This window comes from Podarcis cretensis (genome assembly GCF_951804945.1).
Source record: "Podarcis cretensis genome assembly, chromosome: 9".
NCBI classification, from domain to species: Eukaryota; Metazoa; Chordata; class Lepidosauria; order Squamata; family Lacertidae; genus Podarcis; species Podarcis cretensis.
The window spans coordinates 53,042,082-53,069,028 of NC_137178.1; the positions used below are offsets into that span (position 1 = coordinate 53,042,082).

General features: G+C 42.3%; 1 protein-coding gene across 35 annotated transcripts in view; it reads right to left on the reverse strand.

Annotated features, from left to right (window-relative positions):
* Nucleotides 1-26,947, reverse strand: part of SORBS2 (sorbin and SH3 domain containing 2) — a gene marked incomplete at its 3' end in the record, with an annotated part of 187,956 nt that overhangs the window by 134,222 nt on the left and 26,787 nt on the right. For all 35 annotated transcript variants that reach the window (XR_013842222.1, XR_013842223.1, XR_013842224.1 and 32 more), the window contains one exon: nt 18,089-18,226. The remainder of the gene's footprint in view (nt 1-18,088; nt 18,227-26,947) is intronic.

Below are 26,947 nucleotides of genomic sequence, written 5' to 3' on the forward strand. Positions count from 1 at the left end.
GGCCACAGGCTGGGTTGTAGTGTCAGCAACATCTGAAGAGCTGAAAGTCCCCAACCCCTGCCTTAATATAATTCATTTTTGTATATTACTTTCACCAATATGTACATTTTCACACATACTTCCCCTAACACACACATCTTTTGGCCGGAAAACTGTTTCAAAAAGTTCAGAGAAGTGTGGATTTTAAAGGGCAGCTGTGTTTTGGTTTGCACATTGTTTTGGGAAGTGCAAAGTGAGCTAGCCTCACCTTAAAATACCAAGCAAACCAAATTCTGCCTTCATCACCAATGCACAAGACGGAGATATCTTTGTGACTTCAGGTTAAGAAGAAGAAAACACTAAGGGAAGAGAAGAGAACCCTCAAAACTTTGCAAGGAGGACAGAGCATACTTGGTGGCCCCATGAAATGCTGATTGATTCTTTTAGTTTGGGTGGGGGAGAGACCAGGCTAGGTGGACTAGATAAGTACTGTGAAGAATCATAGAACTGCAGAATTGGAAAGGGCCACAAGGGCCACTTAGTCAGACCCTCTGCAATGCAGGAATCTTTTTGCCCAACATGGGGCTGAAAGCCATGACCATGAGATTAAGAGTCTTATGTTATACCGGCTGAGCTTTATAGCTGACTGATCGGAACAGAAGCACTCAGCGCTACAGCACACATTATGGGCAGGGGTGGAGGAAGCGGGGCGGTGGGGGCGGTGTGCCCCGGGTGTCACCTCTGAGGGGGGGTGACAAAATGCCAGGTGGCACCCACTGTGGGGCCTGCAGCACACCCGAGCCACGCATCTCTCCTGGGAGTGATGCGGTGGCTTGGGTGCCCGCAGGCTCCTTGCTGCCCCAAACGGTCCGCCCGCTGCCTCCCCCTCAGCTGTAAGGCGGCTGAGAGGGAGGAGGCAAGCGGACCCCTCGGAAGTCCCGTGGAGTGTCCTGCCCTGGCTGGCTCCACCCCTGCGGGTGGCTGGCTCCGCCCCTGGGTGCAGGACATGCATGTAGCCCCAGGCGCCTGATCAGCTTGCTCTGTCGCTGGTTATAGGGTCCCCTTGTTCTGTTTCTGTGGCTCAGTTTCTGCCATGTACTTATTTAAAGCGCCTTTACCCAACTCATCATCCAAAACAGCTCTGAAAGTGCTCATGGTTCTCCAAGCTGTATGAATTACCTCCAGACCCCACCCCCCCCCGTTTTAGTTTAAAGGATAGTTAGAGAAAATCGCTGACCTACTTCCAGCCCATATAATTTACATTCAAGCATCTCAAGTGGATGCCGTTGGCTCAGCTGCTAAATTTTATCATCATTAGGTTGCAAAGATAATTTCTTTTGTGGTTTGGGGATTTGATCATGTCATGGAAGTCGACTCCCTTTGAGCCCAATTTTAGATGCAATTTGGGGAAGATGTAGATCCCCAATTCTCAAACTTTGCACGCTTCTCTCTCTCTCTTTACCCCTTTCACCCTGAGAGGTTTGCTTGCTCAGTGACATTGATCTTAAAAACCCAGTAGCTGAGAGGCTTACAGAGGCAGCCTGGGCCAATATTCTTTATTATATCTGGAAGAGTGTCAAATAGATTTGGTTTCCTTTTTTATTTTTTTGTCCCCTTTAGTATACTGCCTTGTCTGGACTGCTGATTATATATTTAACATTCAGTTCCAGCTGCCAGCTGCTTATATTGAATATACATAAGCGAGTCAGAACACCACACAACAAAGCCTAGAAGAATCAATATCAGAATCTAAGAACTGGTTCATACTTCCAAAAAAGAAGTAAAAGAAGATAAATTTAATATTCTTCTTCCTCCCCTACTACTTGTGACAAGTTGAACTCATGGCATTCCCCTGTAGAGAACATCAGTGGCTTCTAGTAGTCCTGAAGGAAACCCATGAATTCTACTTCTTGTGAGACACCAGAAGCCATTCCTCCTTTCACAGTTTCTTTGAAGGTATGAACAGTGTCAGCTGAGTTCAGGGAAAACTAGAACACTGATTGCTAAACTTTGCTGTACTGCAGAACACCGTGTTTCTTTGCTTGCTCTCTGTTAATCACCATATTCTCATATTATGTGGCTGACAATGAATCAGAATCACAGAATTGTAGAGGTGGAATACAGGGATATGCAGCTATCTCATGATAGTGTCTCAAGAAACATCCAATTGTTGGACAGGAGTAGCAAAGCCTCCTTGCAAGGCTTTACTTTTTCCAGCTGCTCTTGTGTTCAGTAGAACTTAGTCTGAGTGAATTGATGTCGAAATCTTTCACAGTTCTCCCAGTGCTGATGCAGACATAGCAATGGAACTCTTAACTAGGGATAACCAACATGATGATACCCTCCAGATATTTGGACTAGAAATCTCATTGCACCTAACTATTTAACATTGTGGCTAGGGCTGCTGAGAAATCTAGTCCAAAATACCTGGAGGACCCTCTCTACCAATCCCTGGCTTAGTTATTTAGCATTGGCTGGGATAACTGCTGAGACAACACTTAAACATGGGTTATGCTGATGAGAGAAGGAACACAAAATTCCATCCTCTCTTTCTTAACACCCCAGCCCCTATGTGGCAGACATATAATAAGAAAACACGATGGTCTGCCAAGACATACAGACCAGACTAATAGCCCACAAAGCAATCAATTATAGGTAAAAAGGTAAAGGTAAAGGACCACTGGATGGTTAAGTCCAGTCAAAGGTGACTCTGGGGTGCGGCATTCACCTCGCTTTCAGGCCGAAGGAACCAGCGTTTGTCTGCAGACAGCTTTCTGGGTTATGTGACCAGCATGACTAAACCACTTCGGGCATAACGGGACACCATGAGGCAAGCCAGATAGCATGGAAATGCCATTTACCACTGCAGCAGTACCTATTTATCTACTTGCACTGGCATGCTTTCGAACTGCTAGGTTGGTAGAAGCTGGGTCAGAGCAATGGGAAGATCACTCCGTCACAGTGACTCAAACTGCTAACCTTCTGATCGGAAAGCCCAAGAGGCTCAGTGGTTTAGACCACAGCGCCACCTGGGTACCATCAATCAATTACGACCTTATAACAATGCAGTGTTTGAAGGACTAATATGTAGAAACTATTACTGTTTGAGTCTCATTCAAATGAATTATTTGTAGTTTTGGTACATCATTACCTGCATCAACTCTTTAAACAAAATAAACTGCTTTTTTGTAGTTCACTTTACATACGGGAAGAGGGGCAGTGAAGGTACTGCAGTTTAACAACAACAAAAAACCCCCCTATGCATTGTCCCAAAGAGGCATTAATTTCAAGTACATTTGTTGGACCCAAGACCATGCTTTCACAAAACTAATTTAAAGTTCCAGAGATTTTTGCAATTCCAGATGAGCCCAAATTAGTTTAGCACTTGGCTGTTTTGTGTATTATTAGCCCAGCTCTTGTCCCATGTCATATAAATTACATATAAGCAGGGAGATACTAATTTTTGCGTGTGTGAGTAATTATTTTAAGTTCTTTATCACTTTTATGCAGCTTGATGAAAACGAACATTTTAAAGGAAAAATTTAAGTAGTAATTATTTAATTTTCCTGTTTTCTGACATTTGGGGTGGCTATATACTTATACTTACAAACGACAACAGAATTCACACTTTCTTCTGCATGTATTTATATTGCAAATGCATTTTGATGTAGATAGTCAAGAACGGTGGGAAAGTAATATATTGAGTATGAAAAAATTCTAGTTAGCTAAAAGACATTCCGCAAGGGGTGAAAAATCTCTGAAGAGGTTTATTCAACCATGCATACTTCAGTTGTTACTTCTACAGCACATTACCCCCAAACAATTTCTCAGCCTCCGTGAGTACATGAGGTTCAGCTACCAGAGCTTACTAAATATTTGATCCTAATTAGACCTAATGATCATGTTTGTTTCTCTTCGTCTGTGATTTTGCAGAGGCAACCTTTGAGTTAATCCTGAGGACCTGATGTAGGGTGTAAGCATTGTTGAATGGGTCAGGAACAGTGACCAGACTGCAGTGAAATTCAACATGTAAGTAAGAAGAAAGTCTGACACGCTCACAATTACTTGAAAGAAGAAGAAGAGAGAACCTCAAAAATTAAGAAATTAGTTAAGCAGGAAAGTTATAAGGGCCAAGCTCCTTTAGGACATTTGAAAGTTACGTAAAATCATTTTGAAAGAAGTTCAGATAAATCGTGTACCGCAGATCCGGAAAGTTACACACCAAGTACAAGAAGATGCCAGAATGGTAAATGTGCGAAGTCAAGGAAGGAATGTTATTGCTGTTAATGTGTTTTGTAAGCCTCTTTGAGTAACTCATTTTTGGAGGGGAAAAGTGGACTGTAATTTTTGTGTGTAAGTGGTATAAAATAATAATAATAGCAAGAATTATTCCTTTAAAAAGTATATTGCTAAAAAAAAACACCCCACTGGCTTCTGAGAAACACCTGGCTGGTTACTATGGGGCTGAAAAAGATAGCAGACTAGATGACTCTTGGTCTGCTCCAGCAAAGCTCATCTTATGTTCTGGTGGAAATCAATTAGTAAGAAAAAGTTAGTTACCAGCTAATCTTTTGATAATGCAAGTACCCACATAATACTTGAATATTTTTGATCACATGACAAATAGAAGTTCTTTTGGGTGGCATGAGAATTTAATCAGAAATACAGCACAAGCAAAGAGGTTAAAATCCACTTCCACTAGCACTTCAGTCCTGATGTAAGTATCACACACTGTAGCAGCAACAACAATATGGAACATCCTATTAACAAATCCTGCATTACATCCATTTTGGCTCTTAGTCTCACATATCTGCACAGAAGGAAAAACAACTGTTTTGCAATGTGCCAGAAAGAAACATTTAGGAAAAGAGGGGGAGAAGTAACACTTGCATGATTTGAAAAGCAAGAGTTAGCTGTGGCCTTGTGAAGATTGATTAATTTCCCTCAGAAACAAAAAGATTACTAGATAAGACAAGGAAAGCCATCAGGCAAAGAGAGCACGAGCAATTTGCTTCTAGCTTGGCTTAGTCAGCACTATAAAATATTGATGAATACTGCTGCTTGAAACAGCATCCTGTAGTGAGGAAAGTGCTATTACTTTGAACTTTATCCACTGGTGACTTTAGTAATATAAAGTAGGAAAGTTGGTTATATAGAAGTAATGCACTTTTTCCCCAAGGAGAGTATATTTACTTAATATCAAAGGAACGTGAAGGCGTGCCCTTTCAACATCCAATTTTTTTCCATGATCTTTACTATGCAACTTGAAATCTACAGCAGTCAAATTTAAAATTTACAGCATTTGATTTGAGGAATTTGTGGGCCTCCTACATTCTATAACTGAAATAAACTTAGTAATGCTATATAAAATTATCACTATTACATCTGATGACCTAAAACTCAGAGCTATAGCAAAGAAATGGAAAACACACGTCTTTGCACGGAAAAGGTCCCATGTTCCCTGAATCTCAAGGTAAAGGATGTTGGGAAACAGAGCTCAGAATCAGCAATGCCTAATACCCTAAAGCATGTCCCCTCAACCCAGTGCCCTTCAAATGTTTAAAACTAAAATGCCCATCGATGCCCACCAGCATTGGCAATGGTCAGGGATGATGGGATTTATAAGTTGGATCTACACTGATCTGTAAAAACGCTGTAAAAATGTAATATAGCACTCAATGAAATTTTCCATTGCTGACAGATTGCTGCTCTACAGTGCCCTCTGGTGTCACATTTTAATAACACATTTTAACATTATAACCAATCAGTGTAGATTCGTCCATAGTCCAAAAGATGTGGAGGGCACTAAACTGGGAAAGGTTGCTATGGAGAGCCTGACAGTTGAAGTAAACAGTTCTCAACTTGATGAACCAGTGATCAAACTTCATAAAGGCAGCTTCAAACTCACAAAATTAAAATCATGTGCTTCTCAGAGAATAGTAGTGCTCTTGTAGTGTCTCAATTAATTGTACAGATCAGCCTTCCTCAACTTGATGCCCTTCAACCTAGTGCACTAGCACAGTGCTGGGGGCCAGGTCTGATGGATTGGTATCCAAAACATCTGGAGGGCACCAGGCTGGGGAAGGCTGGTGTAGATGAACAGAGCACTGTTTTATTCCCCTATACTGCGTGCTTCAGATAGACTGCATTCCAGGGCCAACCCAATACATTTTGACACCCGAGGCAAACCACAAAATGGTGCACCCATATCAGGGATGAGTGAAGATCTACTACAGGAACAAGGGGACAATAATGATCTACATCGGGAACAAGAGTGGGAGGAGAACAGCAGCTCCTTCTATTTGCCAAGAGGCTACTATAGAGGTGGTATGGGTGGGGGTGGGGGGACTGCTGAGAATGCTCAGATCTGACTTCCAAGGAGTGCACCCTAGTTGTTGCTCCTCTGCAGCAGTGGCGGCAGCAGCAGCAGCAGAAGAAGAAGACGACGACAATGAATTCCCTGGAGGGTAGATCTGCTGCTCCTGTGGATCCTGCCACCCGAGGCAGTCACCTTGCCTGCTTCATGGGTAGGCCGGCCCTGCTGCACCCCCTTTCAGTATAAGATCTCCATATAATTATTTCATATTTTGACGTTGGATGTCTCTGCATTCTGTTGTGGGCCTCCCAGTTGCAAGTTGTGCCTATTCTGACAAGCCAGTGTTGCTTCTCCATTCTCAGGTCCATGATCACCAGCTGCCATGGACCAAGGGGTGCCTATGGTTGAAGCTAAACAATATGGTTGTTCATGACTACAAACAGAGATTTGCCAGGCCATAAATTGCACAACCTGCTATCATTTACAATGTTATGTCGATAGACAAGAAGTGGCTTAGCTGCCAACAGACTTTCGGAACATCTGTTTGCCCTTAGGTGAATTAAATGCAATGACTGGATGCACATGGGGTCACGTACCAATATAATACAAACCCAGCATAAGGCACTAAAAATACTGCTTGAATATTCTACTTTCACTCCCTCTTGTCAGTTTCAGTCACCAAGCTGTGAGGCTTATCACTGAGAAGACCTCTCTACAGCACAGCATGCATTTTAGCTAAATGAGAAGAAACTGCCACACTTTGTCAGATCTCAAAGTACTGAGTTGTATAATTGTTAAGTACACATTCTTCTACTTTAAGGCTAACAGAAACCTATGGCTGTCACAAGAGGCGGCTTACTTTCCTAACAGACTGAATGTTTATTAAATATCAGGAACAGAGCAGGCTTTATATATATATACAACTGCATTAAGTCAATTCCTTAAAAGTTTACACTGCATTGATGCAGCAGGTACAACCGTTTCAGATCTTTAGGTATTTGACAGCAAATCATGCACAGGGCTTACACAGTGCTTTTCAACATTCACACATACACATATCAATAATTCTTACAATACATCTGTGAGATAGATTAATAAGTTTATCCCAATACTGTCTCTGTGTGTTTGTGTGTGCGCAGGGTGGCAATTAAGAATGAAAGTTCATGGATGAGCCATTAGGCTGGATTCAACTAAGCTGTTGTGCAAGTGGAACAAGGGCCACTTGTGCAATGAGATTCCCCTCTCTCCTCTCCTTGTGCCCTCTAAGCCTGCTATGGAGGGTTGGGGGAAAACCCAGGTTTGGGGGGCATGGTGTGTGTGTGTGTGTGGGGGGAGGACGGGGAAAACTCCATTGTGCGAGTAGACCTCATTTCACCTGTGCATATCCCACTTAATGCTCCATTTAATTATTTAAAAATAATAATTAATAGCAGCAGGAACTGAAGTTGGATCAGGGCTTGGTGAGAGCTTTAACTCTTAGTCTACACCCTTACCTACCCTCTAGACACCTACACCAGTCACACCCCCTGACTGACATGCTGTCACAGTCAGTCTTTCGAGGGTCTATGTGCGTGCAGATGTAAGCAGGGCTCACTCCATGAGGTCAGAAACCCACGCTGATCAGCATTCATGGCCCTGTGTAAGGGGCATTGCCCTCATACATCCACACAGTCAGACACAGATTTCCCCTTTGGCTGGTGGGGGGCATAGCCAATGTGCACACAGGTGTCTGTGGGGCGGGGCTTGGTTGCTTTTACATGCGAGGTCCCCTCTTGCATTCACCCTGAATGCCTGAAGGCAGCTACGATAAGGTGTGGAAAGCTGAAGATCCTTCAGATGACACGTGGGTTTCGTATTTTGAATTTTGTGGCTCCCACTGTTAAGTGGTGCAAACAACTCAGCTAAGTCCTATCCGTAACTTAGACAGAAACTAGCCAGTGCTGGCCAGACAGCAGCACTAACATTGCACTATGCAGGTGCTGCTAAAAGCAGTGCCAGTGTTGCCAAAAGCACACACAGTATTGAACAGGGTGATTTAGATGCAGTATGGATCATTTTCAACAAGCTTGGCCCATGCTGATGTGCACATATCATAATGCAACGCCATCAATAATAGCCAAGATGGCACACTATGGCCTTGGCTCAGAGATTTACCAGCCTTCCCTAACATTCCATTGTTTCTTGTGAGACGTCTATGATATTGTGTGTGTGTGTGTGTGTTTGTGTGTGTGTGTGTGTGTGTGTGTGTGTGTGTGTGTGTGTTTGTGTGTTTATTAAGGGTTTGCTGTACAAATCTTTCACATCTGTATGAGAATTAAAATTTTTAAAAAATCCTGTAAAGCTATCTACAAACCACAGCACACTTTGGAGACAGATATTCTGACAAGATTAATAATAATAAAAAACCTGCTTAAGAACTACTGTTGGGTAAGACCTTGTATTTATACGTGTGGAAACAGGATACTTTTAGAGAGTATCTAGGTGGTGTGTGTGTGTGTGTTTTTTAAATGAACCCAGTTCTGTCATTCTTAATGTCAGCTAAATCAATGGACTCTTTGTGGAATCAGGTGGTAGGCAGTATAAGGAGGTTCAAAGAACAGGGTTCTGTTTTAACAGGTGTGCTTTTACCTAGTTTATGATCCCCAGAAAGCGGGGTTTTCCCAATTTTCTATTAACCTCAGAGGGTTAAAAATTATTTATGGGGTTATTCACTCTTTAAGGCAAAATGGCAGCTGTTTCATGAATAAGGAAATATTTAAGGGAAAACAGGGCCATTCAGACAGCTGCATTAATGCACCAATAACCACAGTGATGTTTCATGGAGGATAACATGCCCAGTGTAGCCCAGTGGTCGACAATATTGACATAAGGCAATGTGTACAACTCACATTTGTAGGTAATCTAAGGCCCTTTTTTATAATATTGAAGCAGTGCAGGAATCATATCTCCATAGCTCTTTCCCCCACCTTGTTTAACATTTGGAAGCTCAGAATCACATTGGGTTTGGGTGTGTTCCAGTTGTGTAAGACTCTTGTGTAAGAGAGGGCAGTGACTGGATGGGAAGGACTGTGTGACTGGCTACACACACTAGTGGTTCTGGCTTCCAAACCAGTATGGAAATGGCATAGAAGTTAGTTTCTGGGAAGAGACTACGCTGTTGTGAGAGATCTCTAGCTCTGTTTAAAGGACAAGCAAATATCATTTTGACCATATTTAGCAACATGATTTGTTTGCCAGGCAGTTTTGTTCATTAAACAAATGAGCACTCCTGTTTCCACAATTCAGCACTTAAAAAATGAAATTATATAAAATATTTCCAAATATATGTTATTATATTAATGCATTGCAATATAAACACTTTTGAATAATCTGCTTTGTGTTCACCATCATTTTGCAAGAAGAATTGTATGCCCCAAATTTAAAGTTAAGTCCATTGGCCAGTCTATGGGAAATTGAAATAGCTCTACCAGAACAAATGTATTTTTAATGTTCCGCTACTTTGTTTAGACAAATATGAACGATAATTTAATGATTTAATGAGAGGCTAACATTTGAAAACATACAAACCTTGGAGAGAGAACTAGCACCGTGCTTTCAGGGAGTGATTTTTAGAAGTGCTGGATATAACCTTCACACAGTGAAGCATGAACAAGCTTAGCACTTGCTGTGAAACAGCACAACAGCATCCACAGAGAACTACTGTATGTTAACCTTTAAAATGAGTTTTACAGTGCAATCCTTTACATGCCTACTCAATAGTAAACCCCAGTGAATGCAACGGGCTTACTCCCATAGTAAGGTAAAGGACCCCAGATAGTTATGTCTAGTCAAAGGCGACTATAGGGTGTGGTGCTCATCTCGCTTTTCAGGCTGAGGGAGTCGGCGTTTGTCCACAGACAGCTTTCCGGGTCATGTGACCAGCATTACTAAACCACTTCTGGTGCAACAGAACACCGGGATGGAAAACAGAGCGTAAGGAAACGCTGTTTACCTTCCTGCCACAGCAGTACCTATTTATCTACTTGCACTGGTATGCTTTCAAACTGCTAGGTTGGCAGGAGCTGGGACAGAGCAACGGGAGCTCACTCCATCACGGGGATTTGAACCTCTGACCTTCCGATCGGCAAGCCCAAGAGGCTCAGTGGTTTAGATCACAGCGCCAGCCACATCTCTCTACTTTTTTTTTTTTACCTTTACTCCCAGAGTAGTAGGTATAGGCCTGAAGCCTTAAGGATGTTTTCAGGTGTTCACATGAATGTTCAAAGGGTGGACAGGAGAATGCATGCAAAGCTGCTGCCCACATCAATGTGTGTACTGCTTCCCTCTCAGTTCCTGCCTGAATGCAAGTAGAACCATCCATGTGATCAAGGACCCTGGTAAAGAGTAAGATCCCTGTTCATGTAAGGTGTTCTACCCACTATAAAGCTCTTTGCAGACCTTCCCCACTCAATGTAGGGAAGGTCCAGGACTGAGGGTGTGGGACAAGAAGCAAGGGGATTTTGGGGGCAGGACCTATGCCCCATCTACAGATATAGCATTCATATGCTGAGGCAAAAGCCTGAACATGCCCTTAGTTAAACACACATGGCTTCCTGAAAACAACATTAAGAGAAAAAACAGAGCTCCAACAGAAGGCTTCATCTGAACATCTGTGAACTGGAAACTGTTTTCTTAAGAAGATTCCTCCCCCTTTTACTTTTGCAACTCAATCTATTTTGCTCCTCATTTACTACAAATATACAGCCTAGCTCTCACGACTATGTAATTTTCACTGCTGTTTAAAAGACAGTAGGAATAAACTGTGGGCGCACTCTGGTTTCAAAACGAACTGTAGCTCTGCTACTGATTCAGCGTAGTGTGAATCATACACTTGAGTATCTACTAATGAGGGTATGCAAATCAAAATATTTCAGACCTGCTATGCTAGAATCAATGTAGACAAGAGGTGGTTCTGCTCTGTGCAGAGGGGAACTGGACAATGCTCACGTCTTCTTCTGAACCTGGGTAGGTGGTGAGACTGAGCCTCAAAAAGTGGGGCCAAAAGTAGGATATGCACAGCAACTGACTACCCAGAAACAAGAAGTCAGAAGCCCAGACAAATAGGGTGTGGTCTAGACGTTATTTCCATCACTGAAAACCCAGAGAGTGATTCAGCTGAACACCATCCCTCTGCATTCTTTTTCTCTGTGTTATTTCTAGATATGCCGCAGAAAGTAAGTGACAGAGAATTAAGAAATGAAAAGGGTGTGCGTGTTGACAAATGTACAAGAAAGTGCCTAACTAATGAGCTGAAAAGCAATTCCTCAATAACCCTAGATGAAGAGAAAAACAATACTCTCTTACAATACGCCTGTCACAATACCAATTCATATTCATTCATTCTCATTCTCATTTTCTCTCTCTTTTCCATACCAGCTGTCAGGAAGTGGCATGATGCTGATGAGTGTGCACTAGGGGGAGGGAGGCTGGAGTGTGACTTGGGAGAGGGAGTCAGCGATTTGTGAGGAACTGGGCTGGCCAGGAGACAAGAGTCAGAGGGTAGGAAGTTTCAGAGCTTGAGTGTGGAACAAAGAATGGGTGAGAAGAGGAAGAGGAAGAAGAGGCAAGTCAGGCAAGTGAAAGACCAGGTGCTTCCTCACCTTCTCTTGAACCACTGTCTCCAAGAACCAGGAGGGGATTTAAAAGGGATAAGCAGAGGAAGCTTTCATGTAGGTGTAGTTTCCAGTTGTACACAGCCTGTTGGGGGAAGGTACATAAACTGGTGGAGGGGGAGTGGTCTCCTGCTCCATAGAGCGTGGACCTAGGAATTTCTAAACCTGTCCTGGCAACAGAGGGCATTACCACCCCCCCCCCCGATTCTTGAAGGTGGATAAGCTGCCTAAAGGTTTAAAGGTAGCATGAGGGCTCAAGCAGTCATTTCCTTGTCTTTAGCCCCATTCAACCAAAGAGGAGGATAGAATCTTTTTTTTTTAAGGAAGCGATATCCAGGGCTCAATAAAACAGCACACAAGTTCACTAAATAAATTCATTAATAATGAGGAACTTTTCAGACTAAAAGAAAAACCGGCTGAGGCTGTAGGATGCCTATGAAGCTGAACTGCGAAACACACTCATACCTTGATCCTAAACAAGTGTAATCAGAAGTCAGTCCTATGCAAGCTCTTACTCCAAATTACTAAAAACTTCAGGCTCTAAGTAAGTGAATATGTCAATTTTGGCTTCTCTCAGTTTCTCACTTTTCCATTCTTAAGTTCTGTTTTCCAAATTTCCATATCTCACAAAAATTTAACAACAGTTTAGTGCAAATTTCTCCTAATAGACACATTTTGTATGCAATTTTGCCTAATATACATTTTTTTTGCCAAGAATTTTCCCCAATACGATGTATGAATGTACATTATCTTCACCAATATATACATTTTAGCCAAGTATATGCATTTTTGTACATGTCATTTGGCCAGAAAAGTGCCTTGCAAAATTTGGAGGTTGCGGTTTTCTAGGCTGCTTCTGTTTTGGTTCGTGTATTGTTTTAGATAGTGCAGATTTGGCTAGCTTAATCTTTAAAGACAAACTGAATCAAACATCTCCCCCTTCCCTACTTTGTGATTTATAAAAAGCACAGGTGTGAAGCCCCAAGAGGTGTTTCAGATAGACAGACAGGCAGAAAGACAGACAAGCAAGCAAGCTGCAAAGTGAGTGATTATTTTAAATGAAGCACCAGCAAAGAGGAGGAGTTGGGTAAACCATTCCTCACTGCTTACTGGCTCCAAATCCCACAGCTCCAAAACACACAATTGCTTTTCCCTTGCGGCACTCCAAACATGTTTCATTAGCTTTGTTTATTAATTCCCAGCTTCTCCATTTCCAAGTTTAGTGCCATTCATTTAGTTTATTAATTTAATCCATTCTATATAAAAAACACCCAGAGCAGTTTACAATAAATAAAAACATAAATAATATTTGTTTTCATCTCCAACCCAGCGGGGGAATGTGCTTTCTTTGTATGCATTTTAAGAAAGTCACTCCAGTGAATTCATAACACACATTTGATCTGTAACATATAGCTTACCCCTTAAAACCAAGAGATTTCCCTTCTTTCTACACAATTTTGAACCCTACAATGTATTCCTCAATGTAAGCAAATGTTACTCCCCTCTCTGACATTTATTTTCTCTTCCATTAACTATTAGCTTATACAAACTTATATTAACTTATACAACTATTGATTTGACCTCAATGCTTTATTTGTGTTAAATTTCCCCCCCTAAGTTTCAAGCTTCCTCAATGTTGCAGCCACTTACTTGGGAGCTCTTTCCCCCAAATTATGTGAAAGAAGCTGGTTTTGCTTTCTTAAACTAAGGAAAAAGCACTATGCTTAAATTCAAAGACATTTTATCCTTCATTATTCATGCACATGCTCCATATTAATCCCCTTAACACTTATATTTCATAACTAAGGGCTTATCCACACTTACCTGTCCTCCATGCTTTCCAGGCATAGCTAGTGCTTTAAGCTCCTTGCCTAAATACATTTTTTTTGAGCTCCCTCCCCCACAAACTCTACTCTTTAAAGCTGAATCAGAGCAAATGGCAATTCACGGACCCATGTCTAGAAAGAGTGGGGCAAAAGGTGTGGGCAATCCCTAAGCCTTGTGAGTCCTAGCTACTGTTAGGTTTCATTGGACCTTTATCTATCCTTCCCATGTCCATCCAAACTATCTTATCAATCATGTTGTCCAGGGTTTCCTAAACCTGGGTCTCTAGCTGTAGCTGATGGGCTATAATTCCCATCATCCCTGACCACTGGTCCTGTTAGCTAGGGATGATGGGAGTTGTAGTCAAATAGCAGCTGGAGACCAAAGTTTGGGAAATGCTGACATAGTCCTATGAAACTGGATTCTATCCATGCACCCAAATCCAGAGACCAGGGCAGACTCCACTGTGCACACAAGGCTCTAGTAGCCACAAGCAACTCCATTCATGTCAATGAAAGAAGCAAATCTGCAATTGGAAGAAGATGTACCTAATGTGAATCTGCATTTTCTATTGAAAATGCTGTTTGGGGTGAAGAGAGCTCCATACGTATGTTAGATGGTTTGGACAGATCAGTGGGGTGGGATTTTCAAGAAGCAGTACATTTTTGAAAGCAATATTTCTACAACGTGCTGTATTAATTTTATACTGGAAACTAAATTCAGAAACATTCCAAGATGAGGTGGCATTTTCATTGTCAATAGCCTAATAAAACACACATGTATGCATTTTCTCATTTGAATATTTATAAAAACACAGGAGGCAGTTCATTTTACAATCCTCTGCATGGTTACTCAAAAGTACATTCTGTGTTCAGGTTAAGTACATAGCATTGCAGTCTTATTCAGCTAATGGCCCAGTATGGACAATTATTACCAGCTTCATAAAGCCATAGTTTATTAAGCCAGAAATTGCCTCTTCCCACCCTTCACATCAGATGCCAGTGAAAAGATCAAGCTTATATTGAGTCAGAGTTCCTTGCTATGGTTGAATCAGGGAAATCTGTCTTAAAGTTGGTTAACAAACCAGAAAAATAAGCCAGGGGTGCTCAACTCAACACTCATTCCTGGCTTAATAAACCGTGGTTTATGAAGCAGAGAATAATTGTCCAAAATGGGTCAAAGTCAATTGTGCCAAGTACTCCTTTTACTCATAGCACTGAGCTTTTGAAGGCTTACAGTGTTCCCTGGGAATGAAACAGGTAAGTTAAACAAAAAATGCAAATGGGGAAATTTCGTATTACTTTTTCACTAACATACTTGACACCACCATTGGAGAGTGAACAAAGAACACACTGTCAAAGACGAAACCTGCACAGAATGTTACCACTTGTTTTCTATGAATGCAGAGGTATATTTACTAAAAGAAAGACATTCCATTCCTCTCCAGAGATTTCTCCTTCATTCAGAAGAACTACAGTGCTGTGTTCATAGTGTTTGGATTCCAGGTTACATCAACATTTCAGTTACAGACCCCTATTTGCAGGAGCAATATTAGTTTGATATATTTAAAAAATGCAACTTTAGGCTTCAATTTGGCATTGCTTGGTTCCAATTGGAGAAGAATTTTAAGTGTATGTAATTTGGCTTTTGTGAACTAAGTGAGGTCACTTAAATATTAAACAGAAAATAATAATGTAGAAGACATTGTTCGGCACATAAATCCCTTAATTCAAATTTTATTTCCATGAAAACTAATACTCCATACTTTGGTAACTTCCAGACTGGATTATTGTTATGTACTCTACATGGGCTGCCCATGATGATGACCCAAAAATTTCAGTTTGCTCCAAAATGCAGCAGCCAGGTGCTCACATTAGTGTTTATAGCCCCCCCCCGACCTTCTTGGATGTTAAGATCTGCAGCAGAGGCCCACTTAGCAGTTCCACCACCTTCATAAGTTTGGGGGTTTGGATAGGGCATTCTTTGTGGTAGCACCTAAAGTTGTGGAATTCCCTCTGCACAGAGGTTCATCTGGCACCTTCATTATGTGCTTCCTGCCACATGCTGAAGACTCACTTTTTCACTTTGGTCTTTGACACCTGACTTATATGTTTGTAGGACCCACCCTATTCTCTTGACTGCAATTTGTTTTAAACTGATTTTAATATCGTATTTTTAAATTGCTGTAACCAGCACAAGGAGTTTATGGTGGAAAGCAGGTAGGAAATTGAATGAGTAATCAGTGGCGTAGCAAGGTTAGGTGGTACCCGGTGTGGAAAATTTCTTGTCTCTCTCCCCCCACCCCATTGAAATCTAGTTGGACTCCCAAGAGACTGTGATCTACTCACAGTATAAAAAGACTGGCTGTGATCTACCCATTATCATTGCCAGAAGTTGTCGAGGTTTTCAAGGGAAGGATTGACCAAAATTGTTAAGCTTTTTTGGGGGCTGCAGGGTTTGGGCCCTGAGTTGAGAGAGCTTCTGCTTCTATCCTTCCCTCCACCCTCCTCTTGTTTGTTTGTTTGTTTGCCTGCCTCCTTCCCATCCTCTGCCTGCCTGCCTCCTCCAGCAGCCCAGGAGCGCAGGGCTGTCAAAACGAAGCAGCACAAAGCGGTGCAACTACCCCCTTCCCCTGACGGCTCCAGGTAGGCAGGAGTCATGGGCGGGTGGGACGCTGAATGTCACCCCCCTCGGTGATGACACCCGGGGCGGCCTGCCCCCACCTTGCTCTGCCCCTGTAAGTAATAATCATATTTCTGCAGTAGGGTGTGCAAAGCACTTGCCAGTTTCTCCTCCCCCTGCCATAGGTCTGTCCAACTGTGAAAGTAACAAAAACAAGAGGAAGTACCTACAAGACTACTACTATTTGTAGGGTGGACACAAGGTATCTTTAAGCTTTTTCAGCTCTTTCTCAATGGTACCTTCTTCTGAAAAACAGTCATCTTCTTTTGATGGGTTTCACTAGAGATCACACCCCTTCTGGATTTGCACGTTATGCCCCTTATCATATAAAATGACCCAAGCCTTAATTAAAATCAACATTAGATTCACCCTCTGGCTTATCATTAGCAACAAGATGAGTCAAAGATTCCAGGGATGAGTGGTGATGGCATTGTTGATATGATGTTCCCTCTCTAAGGGGTGGAGGTTAATAAGCCCACCCTTCCTATTCTTAGATGAATTCGTAAAACATTTTAATTCCATAAAGGGCTTTATGATTGATTTCTGCTGTTTTTATTTCTCTGTTCTGGTTTTTAAATGCTGTTATGCTTTTATCTTCATACTGTGCTTTATTGTTATGCTCTTATTGTGAAGCTCTTTTAGAAAACTAGTTTGAAAAGCAGGATATAAATAACTAGCAACAATTTCCTTCCCTTCATCCACATTTTCCTGGGAATTGGCAGTCTACCCACCAACCTTTCAGCTAAGGTGGGTGCCTTTTTTTCAAAGCCAACATAACATTTGCATAACAAAGCTTTAACCCTTCATCATTGCACCTCATTGCTGGACAGTGGTCAGACCAAGGAGTCTGACAGAAAAAAAGGGACGGGTCACGACCGAAGGATTTCAGGAAGGCAAGTGGAGCTACTTATATACTTTTGCTATTCAAGAAGCAAGTTGCAAGGCAAAGTTGAGAAGAGATTAATAAACTGAAGGCAGAAGGAGGTGGCAGCAACCCATAGCAAGTATATTTTCAGCAAAATGAAGAGATAAAGCTTTTCCTGTATACCCACTTCAGGCTGTCATTGGAAGGCTGGCGACGGCTGTCACTGCAGATACTGAAATGAATTCTGAACATTTACTGTATCAGAATACCAAGGACTAAGGAAATGCAGATCAACTCAAAAATATACAATTACATTCCCTTATTTCCCTCCCTTTTTTTCCAGGGGAAATGGAGTATGGCAGCAAATTATAGTATTCCGAGTTTCAAGTACTTGAAAGCTAGCAAACAATTTAAAAAGAAAGTCACTGACTAGTTTGCTTCAGACCTTTCCAAAGGCAATTACCAGACCAAACAAATTAATAAGAAAAAGATATTATTTTCTTAAAAAACAAAATTAGCATTTCATTAAATTCCCTGAATTACTATTTATTTAGCAATACACAGCATAAATCTCACATGCCTCTGAACAGCCTTAACTTGCTGAGATTTCAAAGACACTCTCTCTCTCTCTCTCTAAGAAATACCAACTCTCTATGGCAGGTTCTTACAGTATGTTAATTAATGACCAAGGAATGCCAGCTATGAATGCAGAATGAAATTGTAAATCCCTAACACACACACACACACACACACACAGAGAGAGAAAATTACCGGTCAGACGAGTCTTCTTGTTTTTCAGATGTAGGAGATTTTAATATTTTTGTTCTTGTACATCAAGATCTTGTTAACTCAGTCCTTTCTTAATGTTTAGCTTCTGTAAAGGTCTAAGTTTAACTGAAGAACAAGAACCTGCAATAGAGAGGAAAAGAGAGGGCGATAAGAGCATGAAAGAATTTCAGCTGCTGGCTGCAGCTACTGTTCTAGGAGCATTTGAGCTATTTTCAGCACCGGACGGGTTTGTCTGCAATAAGAGAAACCAGAAAAGTACACAGGCAGGAAACTCACAACAACTTTGTTCACTGTTCAGATTCCACATCCAAACTCGCAATGCTGAGCAAAATCAGTTTTCAGACAATTTAAAGCAGCATGCTGCACAAGAAATAAACCCTGATTGACTTCATTTTTCTTGGAACGGGTGACCAGCCTGGAAAATACTGTAAATATTGTGCCTCCTTTTAATAGCATCAACCCAGATTCTTTGAATGAGGAGCTTTCTCTTATATGCTTTATTTTGCTTCCAAGGCTTTTAGATCTCACTGGCTCACTTGGCTTCCTAAAAGGGAAACCAGAAGTTTATTTCCTGTTTGCAACAAAGTATTTGGAATCTGCAACCCTTCTATTTTTGAATGCTTAGTGACCTAAGAATGATTGTTGACTCTATAGCATTTATGTGACAAGGGAAATAAGGAGCCAATTGGTATTGCAATTGCCCACCTATTCACTACTGCAGAGAAGGAACAACTGCCGAAGGTTTCTTCATGTTGGGATACTATGGTAAGCATACTCATCAGGTACATTACAACAAGAACAACTTTAATATCTATGTCTATATATAACACTTTCAACTGTTCAAAACGGTTAGTGTACAATATCCAGAAAGAACCCTGTAAAATAAATCAATATTACTTATTTTGTAAATGGGGTGACTGAAGCTGAGGTAGGGGGGCAGCCTATGTAAGTTTATGGATATGATGAGATTCAAACCCTCAGCTTCCTGATTCCAGAGGATCAGTGCAGACACCATTTTCACACTGGGGAATAAAGAACACTAACTTATTAATTAGCCTCCCCCCCAAAAAAAAATATCTTCCATCATTATAGATGTGGGAGATTTAAAACGGAGAAGGAAGAAGAAATTGCTGCCATTTGCATGGCCAGGAATGGAAATGAGTCAGGCGAATACAATCAATATTTTTTTTACATTACCATTGTGGTTGTTTTTTTAATGTCCACAAATGACATGTAATTAATGAAAAAAATGATTTGACATGTCCCTTGCATCAAAATATATGTAAGTTAGGTAAATACTTTGCAACTTACATTAAGTAGAAGATAACAAGATGAATAACTTAGTATTAATCATACAGCAAGGGACATGGGTGGCGCTGTGGTCTAAACCACAGAGTGTAGGGCTTGCCGATCAGAAGGTCAGCAGTTCGAATCTCTGCAACGGGGTGAGCTCCCGTTGCTCAGTCCCTGCTCCTGCCAATCTAGCAGTTCAAAAGCACATCAAGTGCAAGTAGATAAATAGGTACTGCTCCAGCGGGAAGGTAAAAGGCGTTTCTGTGCGCTGCTCTGGTTCGCCAGAAGCGGCTTCGTCATGGAGGCCATATGACCCAGAAGCTGTCTGCGGACAAATGCCAGCTCCCTTGGCCAGTAAAGCAAGATGAGCGCCACAACCCCAGAGTCGTCTGCGACTGGACTTAACGGTTAGGGGTCCCTTTACCTTCACTCAAACTGCTGTGGAACAGAAACAGCAATGGTTGTACGGCAAATACAGGTCGGAACAGAAATTGCTGCCTTCTTATATGCCTTCATGCCAGAGAACTTTCCTGGATGTCCTCTACAAACATCTTTCCTAACTGGGAAACCCTTCATCACCAAGAAACAACCCTCATCTCTAACAGTTTATCTTGCAGTGCCCTTCACAGGACTTTTATTTCCACTAGATTGGAAAATTAGTTCATTGATCCTCGTATCAAGGGATGGGGAGAAATTTACTCGGTCCACATTTTAATGCAAACCCATCAAATTTGCACTTTATGAACCAATGAATGAACCATTCAAAATTCACACTTCTCCGTTTGTGATGCAGCTCTCTAACCAAAGAGTGCATACAAAATGTGTATATTAGAGGAAAATGCATGCAAAAAATGCAGATATTGCTGAATATAATGTGCAAAGCACTGATTGTATTAGGGGAAATAGCTTACAAAAATGTGTGTATTTGGAGAAGTGTGCACAAGAATGCAATGACCACTCCCCACTTAAAACGGGGGGCGCCTTTTGCGTGGACGCGTGCAGCCCTGGATCTGGAGTGGCCCCATCAGCATAGGCTTTGCCTTCCCTCAGGTGGGATACCTGGAGGTCCCCGCCTACCCCAGTGAGTTGTCCAATCCCACCTGGGGGAAGCGTTGCCAGGGAAACCAGGCCAGGTAAGGGGAGGGATTACCTGCCCACACAATAGAGGGTGGATCTTAATTGGTAATCCTCACTTGGCTCCAGAGCTTCTCCCACCCTACCCACCCTCAGTTAATGTCTTCTTTTGCAGGTTAACTTTTCTTCATAGGTTTTGCAGGTTAACCTGTCTCCACAGGTATGCGGGCGCTGCTACGATAAGGTCGCTGTTAAAGGGCCGGAAAGGAATTTCCCTGCATTGGCAGGTTTCGCCTTTCCCGTAGCAAAACGTCACAACTTTGGCGGTATCAGGCCTTGGGCGGAATCCTTTAGTCCATCTTCCTCTTTGCGGCGGCGATACCAGGGTTCCCCGTTAAAGGGGTTTTTGAAGGGAGGCTTTGGCCGTACGCCGAAAGGTCGTCATTGCTCTCCCCTGCGGCGGCGTAACGGGGGCGGCTATCTCTGCTTGAACATATGTTCTCCAGAGCCGGCCCATCCCCCCCCCCACACTGGATAACCCTGATGCTCCCTAGGTCACCGGCTGGGGACTAGGGAGGGAGAACGCCCAATGCCTGAGCCAAGGTCTACCCACATTTGAAATTTAATAAAGTTGTGGCCAATTTAATCCCATAGCACGTTGTCTAGAGTCGTTATTCCACATGACAGGGGGGACCACTCGGGATCTGGGGACTCCGCCTGTCCACGCAAATGAAAACTAACTAACATATGTGGGACATAGAAAACTTAAGACTGGAAAAATAAAAAAACTGGGTGATGGGATTTTTTTTTCTGGTTCAGATCATTCCTCATCTAATGCACCCAGAATGGCAATAGAAGGATCAATATCACCAAGACCACAAATGAAAATCGAATGTTGCCTATTTTGGAGTGGTTCTGCAACATTATTGTTGTTTGCAAAGTGGTGCTCAAAAGCTTTGTTTCAAAAGCAAACACAAACAGCGCTTTATTAAACAACCCATGCAATAATCTTGCAACTTCCTGTCCTCACTTGCTGCATGTGACTGACAACTTCTCTTAAAAGTACAGGCAAACCTTATAGAACAGGGGTAACCAACATAGTGCCCTACAGATGTTTTGGGCTACAGTTCCCATCAGCGCCAACCAGCATGGCCAATAGTGAGGGATAATGGGACTTGCAGTCCGTAACTTCTGGGAGGGCACCATGTTGGCTACATCTGTTCTAGGAAATGCCTCAGGAGCCAGTATTGGTTAGTGTGTCAGACCAAGATCTAGGAGACCAGGATTCAGATCCCTATTAGATCATGAAACTCACTGGGTGACTCTGGGCCAACCATTCACTCTCAGCTTAACATACCTCACTGGGTTGCTGTGAGGGTAAAATGGGGAAAATGATGTGTCTCCTTGAACTCTAAAAAGGGTAAGGTGGAATATAAATGTAAAAATAAATACATAAAATAAAAATACAGAACACTATAGGAGAACCTCAGTTAAGCAAAGGATCATTCAAATATATGTGCTTGTTACAGGAGTTGTAAAATCAACATTCATAAAATATATCCAGTAAAAGAGCTCAGGACTGAATGAGTCCTGGATTAAATACAGTGGTACATCTGATTAAGAACTTAATTTGTTCCGGAGGTCCATTCTTAACCTGAAACTGTTCTTAACCTGAGGAACCACTTTAGCTAATGGGGCCTCCCGCTGCTGCAGCGGCGCGATTTCTGTTCTCATCCTGAGGTAAAGTTCTTAACCCGAGGTACTACTTCTGGGTTAGCAGAGTCTGTAACCTGAAGTGTTTGTAACCCGAGGTGTTTGTAGCCTGAGATACCACTGTATGCAGACAGGCACCTGGTTCTTGCCTGGACAAGACAGCAATTCCCTGTTCTATCTTTCACCAAGGAATAAGTTCCAGTTCTAGCTACTTTTCAAAGAACTACTCCTGTTTATTCCAGCCCTAAATACTACACTGGGCTGCTTGCTCCACTTCTCCTTCAACACTGCTGTTTTGGGGTTTTTCCACACTAAGGAGATACAGCCACACTTGTCCCAGCCAGCAAGATGCAAGAAAAAACAAATGTATGATGCTCTGCAGAGCTATATTTCTTTCCTTTCCCTGAAACAGTCTCCTCAAGCAGACAGCTTCCATCCACCTTCAGATCCCCTCATTTACCAGCGGCACAAAATTCAGTCTTGCAACTTGATTGTTTTGCTGTAAATCTATCTTATCTGTTTCTTTGATAGCATTTACTAAGCTTGTTAAGTAGCACCGCTTTTGGGGTCAGTTAATCATTTGCAGCAACTGCCCACAATAATTATTCGCTTTTGCTTGATTTCAAGAAACATGTTTTATAGGTTGCAAATATTATTAAATATTTTGCAGCCAGCCTGTCTGTCTCCAGGACATGACAGATTTCCATAACTCTGAAAACACCCATGCCAAAAAAGAAGTCCAGAAACATCACCCTTAAATCTAGACAACTGCTTGCCAAATATTTTGCTACACCCTACGTTTTAAAATGAGGATGGGGAACCTTTGGCCCCCTAGATGTTGCTTAACAACTCCCATAAACCCCAGCCAGCATGGTCACTAGTCAGGGCCTAGCTGGATTTGTACACCAACAACATTTAAGACCAAAGGTTCCTCACTCCTGTTTTAGGCAATGTTATTGATATTGCTTGCCATTTTTGATAATACTAACATTTTAGCAAAGATATGAAAGCTTTTGGGAAAGTATTAAGTCAGTCGTACATGCATTTGCCCATCAGCTGTTAGCCATAATAGCAAAATAGAACCATATTCACAGACAACATACCTTGCAATGCCAGATGCTGGGGAGAAACAGAAAGAAGCTATCACCTCCACACTCTGCTTGAGAACACCGAGATACATCAGGCTGGCCACTTATGGGCAATCATTTTGCCATTAGCTTCTAGATCAGGTGTGTGCACCACATCTTGTGATCGATTATGCAGGGCAGGGCTTACCTGGGTTCCCCAACATTTTATTCAGATTGGTGCCCCTGCTGCCTCTGAACCTAGATCAGGGTTTCCAAAAACTGGGTCTCCAGCTGTATTTGGACTACAGTTCCCATCATCCTTGACCGCTGGGCCCTGCTAGCTAGGGATGATGGGAGTTGTAGTCTAAAAACAGCTGGAGTCCCAAGTATGGGAAACCCTGTTCTAGATCCTCCCACATATTTGCACTCCCTTGTCAGTTTTATACTAAAGTTAAACCTTTGGAAGGGCCACTTCCTGAGCTTGCCACACCACAGACCAACTGCTGGTCCTTTGCACTTGTTTCTCTTTCTGTGAATGCACGTATGACTATGAGTAGAATATGGGCCTCTCCTGCAAGAAGGTAAGAAAGGTGTTTTCAACATGTCCCCTGCCCAAGATCTGGTGGAGACGTCCTTCCCTGTATTGCACCTATGGTGGAAGGGTGGCTGCGGTGATCAGAGAAGACTTCCTTGTGGAAGCTGTGCAACACATCACATCATGAGTTTCAGTGGTCCCCTCTTTTGCTGTTCAACAGCTGGTGAACCTTTTTGTATTCCAGCAAGCTTCTGCAATGCTTGGGAGACTACTTTAATCTGTCATGTCTGATCTCTATTGTATTTTAATTATGTTATGGTTTTACTATCAAATTGCAGCTTTTAACTGATCTAAGTCATCTTGAATGGTGTATACATCAGAGGGGTGCTGGTAAATATTCTCTAATAAATAAAGAAGGGTCGGCTGGACTGTTGTGGGCAACAGACTACTTACTGAAAGGGTGTTATAACTATTCCCACTAACAGTTAAAAGCAAATGGAAAATAAAATTGGAGACATGTGAATGCCAAAATCTAGTCCTCAAGTCCAGTAAAACTGACCTACTTCATGACTGCCTACTGCAGAAGACAGCTAAAACAAGCAACTCCTTTCTGCATACTGTCATAAGCAGAAACACATTTAAAAATCCTAGGAGTGAATTGAAATGCTTAAGAGTCAGCAATCAAATTGTTTAGTTTTCTGAATAATCAGGCATTTGGGATCTTCACAGCTCTGCTTCAAAGCAAATGGTAAATAATATAGTTTTTGATCTGCAGCTATACAAGTAGAATTCTGCTTGCTGAAGAGGGCTTTCCTCCCCCCACCCCAGCTCCCCATACCACCCAAAAAACCACTCCAGAGGGACTAAGGGGGCTGCAGTGGAATGAGAAAATCAGTGGAAATCAGTGAGGTTGTCTTGCACACATGGAAAGGCCACCCATAGAAGTCATCTCCGGATCCCATCCATCACTGCAGTGTTTGCCAACATAGTGTCCTTCAAGTTTTGGACTACAACTCTCATCAGCCTCAGCTCTGGTGGCTGGGGCTGATGGAAGCTGCAACTTGAAACTTTTGGATGGCATCAGGTTTGTGAAGGCTGTGTTATTGGGTGTGGTCTACAAATTATGAGGCCTGCTTAATCAATAGAAAACAGGTTTTAATTTTGTGTTTAAGTCTGCGATAAAACAAAGAAATCCTGTTGAAGTTGCACACTTTTAGGATTGGATTGTAAGTGCTGTGAATTGTCAGTGGGCCTTAAGCACACCTGCTTTTCTCTGCAACCACCATTTCCGTAGCGCTACTGAGAAAACAACGTACCAGGAATGGGGAAGCGGTGACCCTTCAGATGTTCTTGAACTGAAACTCCCATCAATCTCAACCAGCAAGGCCAATGGTTATTTATGATGTAACTGCCTCATCATATGGAGGGTCACAGGCTCCCCATCCCTATCATATGATGTAATCGTGAATAGAAATATAATTTTGTTAGGGACAAGTTCAAAGCCAGACTTTTGCCCTTGGTTATATGAATGACTTCTTGGCTGAATGACACTGGTAGGCTATGACTGTATAGTTTAACTACCTGAAGCTAATTTTCCAGAGCAGTAAGAAACGCAGAGCTTTTTAAGGCAACCACAGAACTTCTGGATGTACTTGGCTATTCCTAAATCACCTGTTTGGATAGCATCCATCATATAGCTTAGTCACCTGGTGGCAATGGACTTAGCTATAACTGGATGGTGTCAAGGAGTTTCCTTGTTATCTATTGGGGGTGGAGGGCTAAACCCTACAAATTAATATATGGTAAGATTTTGATTATTTGCAATATTGAAGGGAAGATTGCAGGCCAGTGGAAAAAAGTACAGGCTAAGATTCCTTTCTAAGCCAGTGCCTCACGTTGGATAGAGGCATTAACATGACAAAAAGGATTGATGGCCCATTTAGGAAGAATCTTGGGCCTGGGCAGATAGAGGTTGCCATGGTGGAGGGGTGTGCATTTCAAGTGACAGGGGAAAAAGAGTGTTTAGAGCAAGGTGTGCTGAGAAGAGGGAGAGGGGGAAAAGACTGTGATCCATCTTGAGCAGGCTGGCTGAAGGCTGGGAGAGATGCCTTTAACTCCAGTGCTGCACTGCTGTAAGATTCAGACTCCCTCTATGCAGACTGAAGGTGTAAATATATGAATAAAACATATTTCTTAAAGCTATGAGAGTCTCTGCTATGTCTCCATTCTCCAAAGGAGCACAGATTCCTTTGGGTGAGTGCCAGGAGCCCCCTGGAATCTTGCTACCACTTGGCAGAGAGTTGGTCTGGGACCCAACTTCCATAACATCCTGATACATTCTTGTTTAAGAAAAATAATAAAGTTATTTTCTAGCTTTCAGACTGGTGTCCTCTGAGCCTTCCATGACAACCTTCATTTCTTAATATCTTTTTCCCAAATATGCAAACGTCTTCTCCCCCTTGCGTGATATATTAAATTGCATGGAAGCACTGAATTAAAGACCAATAATAACTATTTTCCCCTGAGAAAAAAATATTGGTGGGTATCCACAGATGCCATGGGAACCATTTACCAAAGCAGTTATCTATAACATGTTTTCACTCCTGTAATTTCCTTGAATACATGTCTGAGGGTGGGGTAACAGTCAGGGGACCCCAATAGATCTTTTCTGTAGGGACAGCTTTGATAGCTGAGATCAGGTTAGCTGGCAGCAGGCCCAATGAACACTTTCATTTCTCTTCTCAGATGGGAAGGTGCTAAGCTGTGGGAAGCTTTGAAGTTGCAGATTAGGTTGCTAACAGGTGGACTGATCCCCACTTTCAAAGGCATCCTTCCTTAGACAGAAGGCTGCCCAACTGATTATGCTGCCATCTCTCTCCTCCTCAGCTTGAGTAGAGGATGGGTGCAAGTTTGGTCCACAGGTACCCCACCTATAGTTTAGCACTCTGGCTCCCTTTCTCCTGTCCTCTGTCTCTCATCCAGACAAGCACAACAGAGGTTTTCCCTATTAGGAGGGAATGCTGAATGCTCTATTAAGTACCTTCTGCATCCACTTATTTGGCTTCACACTCAAAGCTGTGGGTGATAAGAAAAGGAGCAGATGTCGGGAAATCACAAAAGCTTATTCTACTTAGCAATGGGAAGGACGATTTGTTTCAA